This window comes from Bombina bombina, chromosome 8 (assembly GCF_027579735.1).
Source record: "Bombina bombina isolate aBomBom1 chromosome 8, aBomBom1.pri, whole genome shotgun sequence".
Taxonomy (NCBI): Eukaryota; Metazoa; Chordata; class Amphibia; order Anura; family Bombinatoridae; genus Bombina; species Bombina bombina.
The window spans coordinates 170,050,493-170,063,592 of record NC_069506.1 but is presented as its reverse complement, the minus strand read 5'-3'; the positions used below and the strand labels follow the sequence as shown (position 1 = coordinate 170,063,592).

Below are 13,100 nucleotides of genomic sequence, written 5' to 3'. Positions count from 1 at the left end.
AAGCATAGATTGCTGTTTTGGCTTCCTATCTTATGTAATCTAGTGGGGTATAGATACCATCTGTATGCTGCTTTTAGGTAGTTTTCCTGTAATGAGGAGTTAATCGTAAACTTAGTACCCTGTCTGAGTGTCTGGGTCCAGTCTGTGATTGTCCATTCCTTTCCCAAATCAGCCTCCCATTTATCCATTGTCAATGTTTTCTTCGTGTTTGAAGGTATGTTAAATATCAGATATAGCTTGGTTATGGAGCCTTTTGGTCTAGTGTTAGAGAAACATATGGATTCAAATGGGGTAATATTGTGTGTGGCTGATGTACCTATAATTTCATGTACTCATGAGCGTAGCTGAAGATAATGGTACCATGTATGTGTATCTAGAGGGTCTAGTTCATTGTAACATAGTAACATAGTAGATAAGGTTGAAAAAAGACTGAAGTCCATTGAGTTCAACCTATACAAATCTAAAATACTTTCAAAAAGCTCCAGTTAAGCTTAAATAACCCCATTAAAATGTGACCCATTTAATACTAGCAATCATATCCATGAATTTTGTTTATATACAGAAATTTATCCAGACTATTTTTAAATGTATCTATGGTAATGGCATTCACTACCTCCTTTGGTAATGAGTTCCACAATTTTATTGCTCTTACAGTGAAAAAACGTTTCAGTTGCAGGAGATTAAATCTCCTTTCCTCCAACCTTAAATTATGACCTCTTGTCAGAAACAATTTTCTTGGAATAAACAGAGCTTCTGCCATCTCTGTATATGGGCCTTGAATATATTTATATAAAGTAATCATGTCTTCTCTCAAGCGCCTTTTTTCTAAAGAAAACAGACCCAGTTTGGCTAGCCTCTACTCATAGGTTAATTTCTCTAATCCCCTTATTAGCTTTGTGGCCCTTCTCTGAACTTTTTCTAGTTCTGCAATATCTTTTTTAGCAATCGGTCCCCAGAACTGCACTCCAAACTCAAGGTGAGGTCTTACCAGGGCTTTATATAATGACAGAATTATGCTTTCCTCCCTTGAATCAATGCCTCTTTTAATGCATGCTAGTATCTTATTAGCCTTTGAAGCCGCTGCCCTGCATTGTGCACCCATCTTTAGCTTGTTATCTATTACTACTCCCAAATCCCTTTCCTCCTGTGTTTGGCTAAGTCTTGTCCCATTTAAAAAATATGTAGCCTGCTTATTTTTACTTCCAAAATGTAGAACCTTGCATTTTTCCGTATTAAATCTCATTTTCCATTCACTTGCCCATAGTTCTAATTTTAGCAAATCCCTTTGTAAAGAGAGTTTGTCCTGCTCTGACTTAATGACCTTACTTAACTTAGTATCATCTGCAAAAATAGAGATGTCGCTATTTAATTCTTGCTCCAAGTCATTTATAAAAATATTAAAAAGAACAGGGCCCAGTACTGATCCCTGGGGGACGCCACTGATTACCTTTGTCCAATCTGAGTATGATCCATTTACTACTACTCGTTGCTCCCTATCTTTTATCCAGTTATTTATCTATGAGCTAACATTTTCAGATATTCCCAGTCCCTTAATTTTGTGCATTAATCTCTCATGTGGCACTGTATCAAAGGCCTTTGCAAAATCTAAGTATATCACATCAACTGATTCCCCTTTATCTATATTTTTACTTACTTCCTCGTAGAATCTAATTAGATTAGTTTGATATGATCTATTTCTCCTAAAGCCATGCTGATTAGAACTCATAATCTTGTTTACACGAATATGCTCATCAATATAATCCCTTCAAATATCTTCCCCACTATTGATGTCAGACTAACTGATCTATAGCTTCCTGGATCATCCCTGCTTCCCTTTTTGAAGAGTGGCACCACATCAGCTTTACGCCAATCCTGGGGTACCATGCCTGAGGATAATGAGTCTTGAAAAATTAAGAGTAAAGGTTTGTCTATAACAGTGCTAAGTTCCCTTAACACCCTTGGGTGTATTCCATCTGGGCCTGGAGTTTTATTTACCTTAATATTTTCCAGTTTTTTCCTGATATCCTCTAAACAAAACCCAGTTAGTGGTATGGACTGGCATGTTCTATTCTGTTCCAAAGTATTATTCAATGGTTCCTCTCTTGTGTATACTGAAGAAAAAAACTGATTTAGTACCTCAGCCTTCTCCCTGTCATTATTTATCATGCTACCCTCCACGCATTTTAATGTACCTATATTATCCTTCTTAGATTTTTTGCTATTTATTTACTTAAAGAACCTTTTAGGGTTAGACTTAGAATCCTTGACAATTAATTTTTCATTTTCAATTTTTGCTAATTTGATTGCTTTTTTGCATGCTTTGTTACATTCCTTATAAATATTGTATGCTGAGTCTGTACTATTTTCTTTTAATAATTTAAATGCCCTACATTTTTTCCTAATTTCTCTTAACACGTTTTTATTTAGCCATAACGGCTTTGTTTTTTTATTTTTATTTTTATAACCATATGGTATGTGTTGATATGTATATTTATTTAACACATTTTTAAATATTATCCATTTATCCTCTGTATTTTTATTAGAAAATACATTGTCCCAATTTATATTATTTAATGATTTCCTTAAATCGTTGCATTTTGCTTTCTTGAAATTAAAAGTCTTAGTTAAGCCTTTAAAACACTGCATATGAAAAGAGATTTCAAATGTGACCATGTTATGATCACTGTTACCCAAATGTTTTTTAACTTCTTTGTTTGATATTATATCTGTATTGTTTGATAGCACTAAATCCAATATAGCTTTACTCCTAGTTGGCTCCTCTATTAATTGTGACAAGAAGTTATCCCTGAGAACATTTAAAAATCTATCCCCCTTAGCTGAATTACTAGTTTCATTGGCCCAGTTTATATCAGGATAGTTAAAATCTCCCATAATTACAGCACTGTTATTAGCAGCCTTACCTATTTGGATAAGTAGTTGAGTTTCCTCCGGGTCACTGATGTTGGGAGGCTTGTAGCATGTTCCTAGGTACTGACAGACTGGGTACTGACAGAACTGGCCTGTCTCTTCCTCTTACCTTTACTTCGCCCTCTAACTGTGACCCAGCTACATCCTGGAGTCTCCTCATCTGAATCCTCCCCATTCCCACTGCTGGAACCATTAACAATTGTATTGGTTATGTGTCATGTACATCCTGTTAATAAGAGTATCCGCTATTCTATATAGTCCTCTGTTGGCCCATTTATCCTGTACTATCCTATCTATGGAGCAGTTGAGGTCAATTAGCGGGGTTATCAGAGATTTGGCGCCTGTAATCTGATAGCAATATGTTAGTTTATCCCAAATATATAAAGTGTGTGCAATGGTTATGAATCTTTTCCCCTGCTGGGGTCTGTTTTGTTTTGTGGACCATAGAGGTTTAGCTATATTGTTAACGCCTATTATGTCAGCTTCTAATTTTACCCATTGCATGTCTTTATCTCTTTTACACCATAAAGCCGTTTGTGCCATTCTGGCAGCGTTGTAGTATGAAATCAAATGGACTGGATTTCTGAGAAACAATATTTTACCTTTTATCAGTGTGAATCAAGTATTATTACTCCATTTAATTTGAAGGCTCTGCTACATTGTCCAATTAAAAAGTTGCCCGCCAATGTCGATAATCTGTTGACATTTAAGAATGTAGTTTGGGCATGGCAAAAATACTGCTCTGAAATTCAGGTTAATCCATATGCAACCGAATTCCTATTATGGAAATCCTGAGTTCCAACCAGGATATGACTCTCAAGTGTTTCAGAGGTGGGGGGGAAAGGGACTAAACTATGTCAAACAGTTGCTGTTATCAGAAGGTACAATTGACTCATTTGGCTCTATTTGTTCTAAGTATGACATACAAAGCAAAGATTTTTTCGCTTACTTACAGATCCGACATTATGTAGCAAATCTCCAAAAAGAATTTAAACCAAATTGGTCGATGGGCCCAATAGCAATTGGGATAAAAATATTTCAAGCGGGTAAATTCTCCATCTCTACTTTTTATAAAATTCTGATTTCTAATAAATAAAGCAAGACAAATCACGTACATGCGGTTAATGTGGCTAAATTTTTTTCCAGATTTAGATGCATCGGATATACAGGGAAGCCTTCAAATAATTTATGATTCTTGGGTTCCTACAGCTTGGCGCGAGTCACATCTAAAAATTTTATTTAATGTATATATTACTCCTGGTAAAATATCTATCTGGTCTAAGAACGTCCATTTATGTACAAGATGCAGTAAAGAGAACACAGATATTTTGCATTGCTTATGGTTATGCCCTAAGATATTCCAATTCTGGTGTAAAATATCTTTCTGGATCAAACAGACAGTTAATCCTACATTCACCATAACCTCTCGAGACATTCTCTTTCTAGTTAGATATTCAACGAGATGTAAGGATTATAAATTGTTATACTATACTGATTTTAGCTCGAAATCTCATTTTCAGGAACTGGAGAGCGACACATGCGCCCAAATTTAGTGAATTTAAGAAAGCAGTAATCATGCAAATAATCTTAGAACAATATAATATCTCAATTACAAATAGTGATCAGGTACAGGTATTTTTTTCTAAATGGGAGGGAGTAATCAAATCACTCCCGAATAAAACCCAAATTCAAATAGTTAAGCCAATAAGCAATTCTACTTTCATCCTTCAAAACATCTTAGCAGGTCATTACCCCGGATGGTGGTCGACCCGCATTGAAGAAGTAGTGACATCTGTGGAGGCGGAGGAGGAGGGGTAGGGGGGTGAAGGGATAGGGGTGTATGCATTTTTTTTTCTGTTTGTTTTTTGTTTGTTTATTTTTATTCACTCATTTTGTATGCTTGATGTGGAGGTGGTCTCTATAGAATGATGAATGAAATGTCCCTAAGTCTTGGATATATCTCAGATTAGAATGTCCGATAATTCGGACGATGGGATAGGTCAGGGGGAGAATCCTTGAGCTGATAGTTAAAGGGGAAAATGTTTCTCTTCATCTCGATTAAGTATTGTTTTATTACATTGAGAGTATTATTTTGTTCATATTCATGCTTGTAAGTCAATTGAGACACGGTCTGGTTTTCTTCTTTTTTCTTGTACATATATGACCCATACAAGGACCTGGCATGCTTTCATGATGTAACCTATAATCATATGGGTATTTACTTTGTTTTCTCTCAAATTATCAGAAGAGATGATATATTTATTACAAATGCTGTAAGAATTTTTTTGTTGAATTGGTTTTTGCATGTGAAATCAATAAAAATAATATTTAAAAAAAATAAATAAAAAAAAAATAAAGCCGTTTGTGCCATTCTGGCAGCGTTGTAGTATGAAATCAAATGGGGTATACCGAGCCCTCCAAAAAGGGCACATTTTTTTGTAAACTGGGTACTGACAGACTGCCAGTACCTAAGATGGCGGCTCATAGGTTGATGGGGGAAGTTTAGAGAGCTGTTTGGGGGGGGGGGGGCAGGGAGGTTGGTGGTAATGGGGGATCCTACACCTCATGAAAAATATATTTAAAAAAATCTTTAAAAAAATACCTTTATTTTTATACTGGCAGACTTTCTGCCAGTACTTAAGATGGCAGTGAGAATTGTGAGGTGGGGGAGGGAAGAGAGCTGTTTGAGAGGGGTCAGGGAGAGATCAGGGGGTTGGATAAGTCAGATGGAAGGCTGATCTCTACACTAAAGCTATAATTAACCATAAAAGCTACCTAATTAACCCCTTCACTGCTGGGCATAATACAAGTGTGGTGCGCAGCGGCATTTAGCGGCTTTCTAATTACCAAAAAGTAATGCCAAAGCCATAAATGTCTGCTATTTCTGAACAAAGGGGATTCCAGAGAAGCATTTACACACATTTGTGCCATAATTGCACAAGTTGTTTGTAAATAATGTCAGTGAAAAACCTAAAGTTTGTGAAAAGGTTAGTGAAAAAGGTAACAATTTTTTTATTTGATTGCATTTGGCGGTGAAATGGTGGCATGAAATATACCGAAATGGGCCTAGATTAATACTTTGGGTTGTCTACTAAAAAGAAAATATATACATGTGAATGGTTATTCAGGGATTCCTGACAGATATCAGTGTTACAATGTAACTATCGCTAATTAAAAAAAGTGTGTTTTTTTTCCATTTTTTCCTCATATTTTATTATTTTTTATAGTAAATTATAAGATATGATGAAAATAATGATATATTTAGAAAGTCCATTTAATGGCGAGAAAAACTGTATATAATATGTGTGGGTACAGTAAATGAGTAAGAGGAAAATTACAGCTAAACACAAATACCCCATAGGGTCCTTAACGGTAAGAAAATTGAAAATTGGTCTGGTCACTAAGGGGTTAAAGGGTCAGTAATGTCAAAATGAAACTTTCATGATTCAGAAAGAACATGCCATTTTTTCCAATTTACTTCTCTTATCTAATTTGAGTTGTTCTTTTGGTATCCATTTTTGAAAATCATACATAGATAGGCTCAGAAGCAGTGCACTACTGTGAGCTAGCTGCTTGTCATTAGGACCCAGTAGAGCATTGCTCTCCTTCAAAAAAGGATACCAAGAGAAGGAAGCAAATTTGATAAAAGAATAAATCTAAAATCTGAAAATTGTATACTCTATATGTGAAAACCAAACGTTTTCTTTCATTAATAAGTCCCTTTAAGTTCTATTTCTCAACTCTTTATATTATAACCTTTTTGCTGTGAAGAATGGACATGTTATTTTTGCAGACTCAAATTCATAGTTTTGAGAACTTCAATACCAATAATATGTGATAAGATCTTAAAAATAGAAAAAAATTAGCCAAAATAGTCTGACAGAAACCTCAGGGAGCGCATGACATTGTGAATGGATTCATTAAATTAATTTGCCAAAAAATTAAACATTACAGCCATGAATATACAGCACCTTGCTATATAATTAAAAACTATTTCAGGATGAATAACTTTTTAGATTATACCTTTAGATTATAATGTACTTTAAATAGAAACTATCTTTAGGTAGATTTTCCTTTAAAAAACATGTTAATAAAAAATCATATTCAAATAAAAAAAATGATAATAGAAGTAAATTGGAAAGTTGTTTAAAATTTCATGTTCTATCTGAATCATAGGGGCATATTTATCAAAGCGTCAATCTCAGTGCATTCGCCGGCATCAATGCGCTCGCCAGACATCGCTAATGCAGAGCCACATACGATCCCCTTACTTATAAAAAAAAAGTCAAACGCGCGTCAAGTACGGAGCGATGAGCATCAGACTGTTGTTAACTAACAGTCATCGATGACGCAGTTATTCGGATTTTTCCCAACTTTATTTATACCATTTCATTACTGTCCATGAACAAGCACATTTCTCTAAAGCTAATCTTTTATTTTTCATGTGTTAATGTCCAATAAATAGATAGATTTATACCTCAACAAACAATATCTCATAGAAAGTTATTTTATATTTATTTGTTATACAAAAAAATCTGTTATATAATACTTTCACATAAATGAATGTGTATTTGGATTTCTAGAAGTCAGGATATGCTTTTATCTCATGGTTTGTTTTTTTATAAATGATTATTAATGCTAGATTTTGTACATATATCTTTGCACATACTTGTATATATGTGCATGTGTATGTATATATATATATATATATATATATATATACAGGGAGTGCAGAATTATTAGGCAAGTTGTATTTTTGAGAATTAATTTTATTATTGAACAACAACCATGTTCTCAAAGAACCCAAAAAACTCATTAATATCAAAGCTGAATAGTTTTGGAAGTAGTTTTTAGTTTGTTTTTAGTTATAGCTATTTTAGGGGGATATCTGTGTGTGCAGGTGACTATTACTGTGCATAATTATTAGGCAACTTAACAAAAATCAAATATATACCCATTTCAATTATTTATTTTTACCAGTGAAACCAATATAACATCTCAACATTCACAAATATACATTTCTGACATTCAAAAACAAAACAAAAACAAATCAGTGACCAATATTGCCACCTTTCTTTACAAGGACACTCAAAAGCCTGCCATCCATGGATTCTGTCAGTGTTTTGATCTGTTCACCATCAACATTGCGTGCAGCAGCAACCACAGCCTCCCAGACACTGTTCAGAGAGGTGTACTGTTTTCCCTCCTTGTAAATCTCACATTTGATGATGGACCACAGGTTCTCAATGGGGTTCAGATCAGGTGAACAAGGAGGCCATGTCATTAGATTTTCTTCTTTTATACCCTTTCTTGCCAGCCACGCTGTGGAGTACTTGGACGCGTGTGATGGAGCATTGTCCTGCATGAAAATCATGTTTTTCTTGAAGGATGCAGACTTCTTCCTGTACCACTGCTTGAAGAAGGTGTCTTCCAGAAACTGGCAGTAGGACTGGGAGTTGAGCTTGACTCCATCCTCAACCCGAAAAGGCCCCACAAGCTCATCTTTGATGATACCAGCCCAAACCAGTACTCCACCTTGCTGGCATCTGAGTCGGACTGGAGCTCTCTGCCCTTTACCAATCCAGCCACGGGCCCATCCATCTGGCCCATCAAGACTCACTCTCATTTCATCAATCCATAAAACCTTAGAAAAATCAGTCTTGAGATATTTCTTGGCCCAGTCTTGACGTTTCAGCTTGTGTGTCTTGTTCAGTGGTGGTCGTCTTTCAGCCTTTCTTACCTTGGCCATGTCTCTGAGTATTGCACACCTTGTGCTTTTGGGCACTCCAGTGATGTTGCAGCTCTGAAATATGGTCAAACTGGTGGCAAGTGGCATCTTGGCAGCTGCACGCTTGACTTTTCTCAGTTCATGGGCAGTTATTTTGCACCTTGGTTTTTCCACACGCTTCTTGCGACCCTGTTGACTATTTTGAATGAAACGCTTGATTGTTCGATGATCACGCTTCAGAAGCTTTGCAATTTTAAGAGTGCTGCATCCCTCTGCAAGATATCTCACTATTTTTGACTTTTCTGAGCCTGTCAAATCCTTCTTTTGACCCATTTTGCCAAAGGAAAGGAAGTTGCCTAATAATTATGCACACCTGATATAGGGTGTTGATGTCATTAGACCACACCCCTTCTCATTACAGAGATGCACATCACCTAATATGCTTAATTGGTAGTAGGCATTCAAGCCTATACAGCTTGGAGTAAGACAACATGCATAAAGAGGATAATGTGGTCAAAATACTCATTTGCCTAATAATTCTGCACTCCCTGTATATGTCTGTGTGTGTGTGTGTGTGTTATGTCAGAAATCTTTTGCAAACATATTTACATGTCCCTAAATTCCTTTTTTGTTCTAAACAATGTTGTCTATCATATCTATGTTTTTATTTACTGTATACCACTATATATGTATATAGTGTAGATATGTGCATGGCGAAAAAAAATCAGTTCGGTTCGATTCGGAATTTTTTTAATTTCGGTTCGGATCGATTCGAATTCAGAAAATTTTGAATCGATTCGGATTCATTTTGGATTCATTCGGATTCAAAGAAATTCGGCTGGATTCAGTTCGGAAATTCGGAATTTCGGTAAGTGTTAGGTGGGATTAGACTAGTATTATGTACTGTATATTAGGTGTAACCCATAGCAGAGTGATATAACCTAATATACTGTACAATACTAGTGTAATCCATGGCCATCCGAATTTACCGAATAATTCGGATTTATTCGGTAAATTCGGCAGTATTTTAATTCAGAAATTCGGTTTGATCCGAATCTCCGAATTTGCTGAATTTTCCGAATCGATCCAAAACGAATTGCACATATCTAATATAGTGTAAATGTATTATTATTCTGAGCATGACTAATTGCGAATATAGCATGTCATCAGAGTATCATATGTATTTATTTGCAATCAATGGATATTTTAAGAGCTGGGACAGTTTTCTTTCTGTACCTGTGTAACCCCTCCTGATTGCAATCTAGTTTTAAAAACTACCCCTATACAGGTGTTATAAAATGGGCTGGCATATAAAATGACATTTCTCACTGAAAAAAAAATTCAAGAGAAGGAAGAAATACACTGAAAATAGCATGACAGTAAAGAGGTGATTTTAATTTCTGCTGTATCTGAATCATGACAGTTTAATGTTAGGTGGGCTATCCCTTTAAACAAAAATCTTAAGATTATATGGAATCAAACATCAATCCATTTTTAAAATCATTGTCTAAAATATTATACTGTGTGTCCTAATGTCAGCATCAATGTTTATCTTTAACCCCTTAATGACAACTGACGTACCAGGTACGTCATGCAAAAGCTAACAGTTAATGACAATAGACGTACCTGGTACGTCAGTTGTCTAACAGAGTGCTGGAAGCGATCGCAATCGCTTCCAGCAGCTTTTAGGGTATTGCAGTGATGCCTCGATATGGAGGCATCCTGCAATACCTTTTTACAAGCCTCCAATACAGAGAGAGCCACTCTGTGGCCCTCTCTGCACCGGTAGCGATGGTGCTGTTTGTTGGTGGGTGGGAGCATAGCAGGGAGGTGGGTGGGCGTCCCATCGCTACCCGGCATCCGGTTCCTTTAAGTGCAATGTGCACGCCAGGTGCCCGGGAGCATGTGGGGCGCGGGGGCACACGCGTGTGTGCATTAGCCACTGACACCAATGAGATCATCAGAGGGGAAAAAAGTTAAATAAAATTAAATATAAAAGGATATGGGAGGGGGAGGGGGATGGGGGTATTGAGGGGGGGCTGCTACACTACAGAAAAAGTTTTAAGTTCAAAAGAAAAAAAAATACTGTTGTTTTTGGGGGCAAACTGGGTACTGGCAGACAGCTGCCAGTACCCAAGATGGCGGCAATTAGCTAGCGAGTAGGGTTAGAGAGCTGGGGGGGATCAGGGAGGTCGGGGACTAAGGCAGGGGTCCATCACAGCTGAATAATTTTTTTTTTTTTAAAAAAACTCCTTTTATTTAGTACTGGCAGACTTTCTGCCAGTACTTAAGATGGTGGGGACAATTGTGGGGTGGGAGATGGAAAAGAGCTGTTTGGGAGGGATCAGAGGGTGGGATGTGTCAGGTGGGAGGCTGATCTCTACACTAAAGCTAAAATTAACCCTGCAAGCTCCCTACAAGCTACGTAATTAACTCCTTCACTGCTAGGCATAATTCACAAGTGGTGCGCAGCAGCATTTAGCGGCCTTCTAATTACCAAAAAGCAATGCCAAAGCCATATAAGTCTGCTATTTCTGAACAAAGGGGATCCCAGAGAAGCTGTTTGTAAATAATTTCAGAGAGAAACCTAAAATTGTGAAAAATGTAAAAAAATAAATTATTTGCTCGCATTTGGCGGTGAAATGGTGGCATGGAATATACCAAAATTGGCCTAGATCAATACTTGGGGTTGTCTACTACAGTACACTAAAGCTACAATTACCCCTACAAGCTCCCTAATTAACCCCTTCACTGCTGGGCATAAAGCATGTGTGGTGCGCAGAGGCATTTAGCGGCCTTCTAATTACCAAAAAGCAACCTCAAATCCATATATGTCTGCTATTTCTGAACAAAGGGGATCCCGGAGAAGCATTTACAACCATTTGTGCCATAATTGCACAAGCTGTTTGTAAATAATTTCAGTGGGAAACCTAAAGTTTGTGACAAAATTTGTGAAAAAGTGAACTTTTTTTTTATTTGATCGCATTTGGCGGTGAAATGGTGGCATGAAATATACCAAAATGGGCCTAGATCAATACTTTGGGTTGTCTTCTAAAAAAAAATATATACATGTCAAGGGATATTCAGGTATTCCTGACCGATATCAGGGTTCCAATGTAACTAGCGCTAATTTTGAAAAAAAGTGGTTTGGAAATAGCAAAGTGCTACTTGTATTTATTGCCCCATAACTTGCAAAAAAAGCAAAGAACATGTAAACATTGGGTATTTCTAAACTCAGGACAAAATTTAGAAACTATTTAGCATGGGTGTTATTTGGTGGTTGTAGATGTGTAACAGATTTTGGGGGTCAAAGTTAGAAAAAGTGTGTTTTTTTTCCTCATATTTTATAAAAAATGTTTATAGCAAATTATAAGATATGATGAAAATAATGGCATATTTAGAAAGTCCATTTAATGGGCAGAAAAACGGTATATAAGATGTGTGGGTACAGTTAATGAGCAAGAGGAAAATTACAGCTAAACACAAACACTGCAGAAATGTAAAAATAGCCCTTGTCCTTAAGGGTAAGAAAATTTAAAAATGGTCTGGTCATTAAGGGGTTAATACTAATTTCACATATACATACTTTCAAAGTATAATACACAATGTAACAAATGGCACTTACAAGTTTTGATGAGTGATCAATGACAGAAGTATCAAGCAATTTGATTCGTTAGTGATAGTTTAAAATGTATATTTGACTCAGATTGGCTGATCTCATAAATCATGTAAATTTATGCATATTCCAATCAAAAATGGTTGAAAAATTCACTAGTGTGTGGGTTGTTTAGGAGTTTGCGTCATCATTGGTGCGAAAAGTGTTGCGTCAAAATTGTTGCGAAGTGGAGAGTGAGCCTTGTATTACATGGCTTACACATGGTGCACATAGATTTTTCACAAAAAAAAGGAAGTTAGCTATATTATGTTGTGTATTTATTTTATTTTTATCTCTATATCTATTAGTGCAACAAGTTTGGGGCAAAACGTTACAATATTATTTCTCCAAATTTGTTGAAACATAATCCATAAGTAGCAATGCATTTTTCATTTTTATCCCTATATCTAGTAGTCCACCATAGGCTCGATCCGATATACATCGTAGTTTGCGGCGCAAGCAAGGTAACCCCCGCCGCCCGTAGTTTCAGCTTGCAACTCGAGCTATCTAATATACCCCGCCAGAAATTGCTAAAGTGCCGTAAGTCGGATAAACTAGCGATGTCCAGAAATCTGCGTAAGTACAAATTTCTGGAGTGGCCAGTGACTTACAGCACTTTAGAAACTGCCGGCGCCTACAAAACCTGACTAAGTTATGAAATCTCCCGTACTGTCTAACATGCCTCCCAAACATAGCCCGACACGTATACCCCTCTATCCGCTATCCCCCCTCACTCTCCTAATAATAAATGTATTAACCCCTAAACCACCGCTCCCAGATCCCGCCGCA

At 36.6% G+C, this 13,100-nt stretch overlaps 1 protein-coding gene across 1 annotated transcript in view; it reads left to right on the top strand.

Annotated features, from left to right (window-relative positions):
* Window positions 1-13,100, top strand: part of LOC128638069 (serine/threonine-protein kinase BRSK2-like) — a 392,907-nt gene that overhangs the window by 248,547 nt on the left and 131,260 nt on the right. The window lies entirely within an intron of this gene.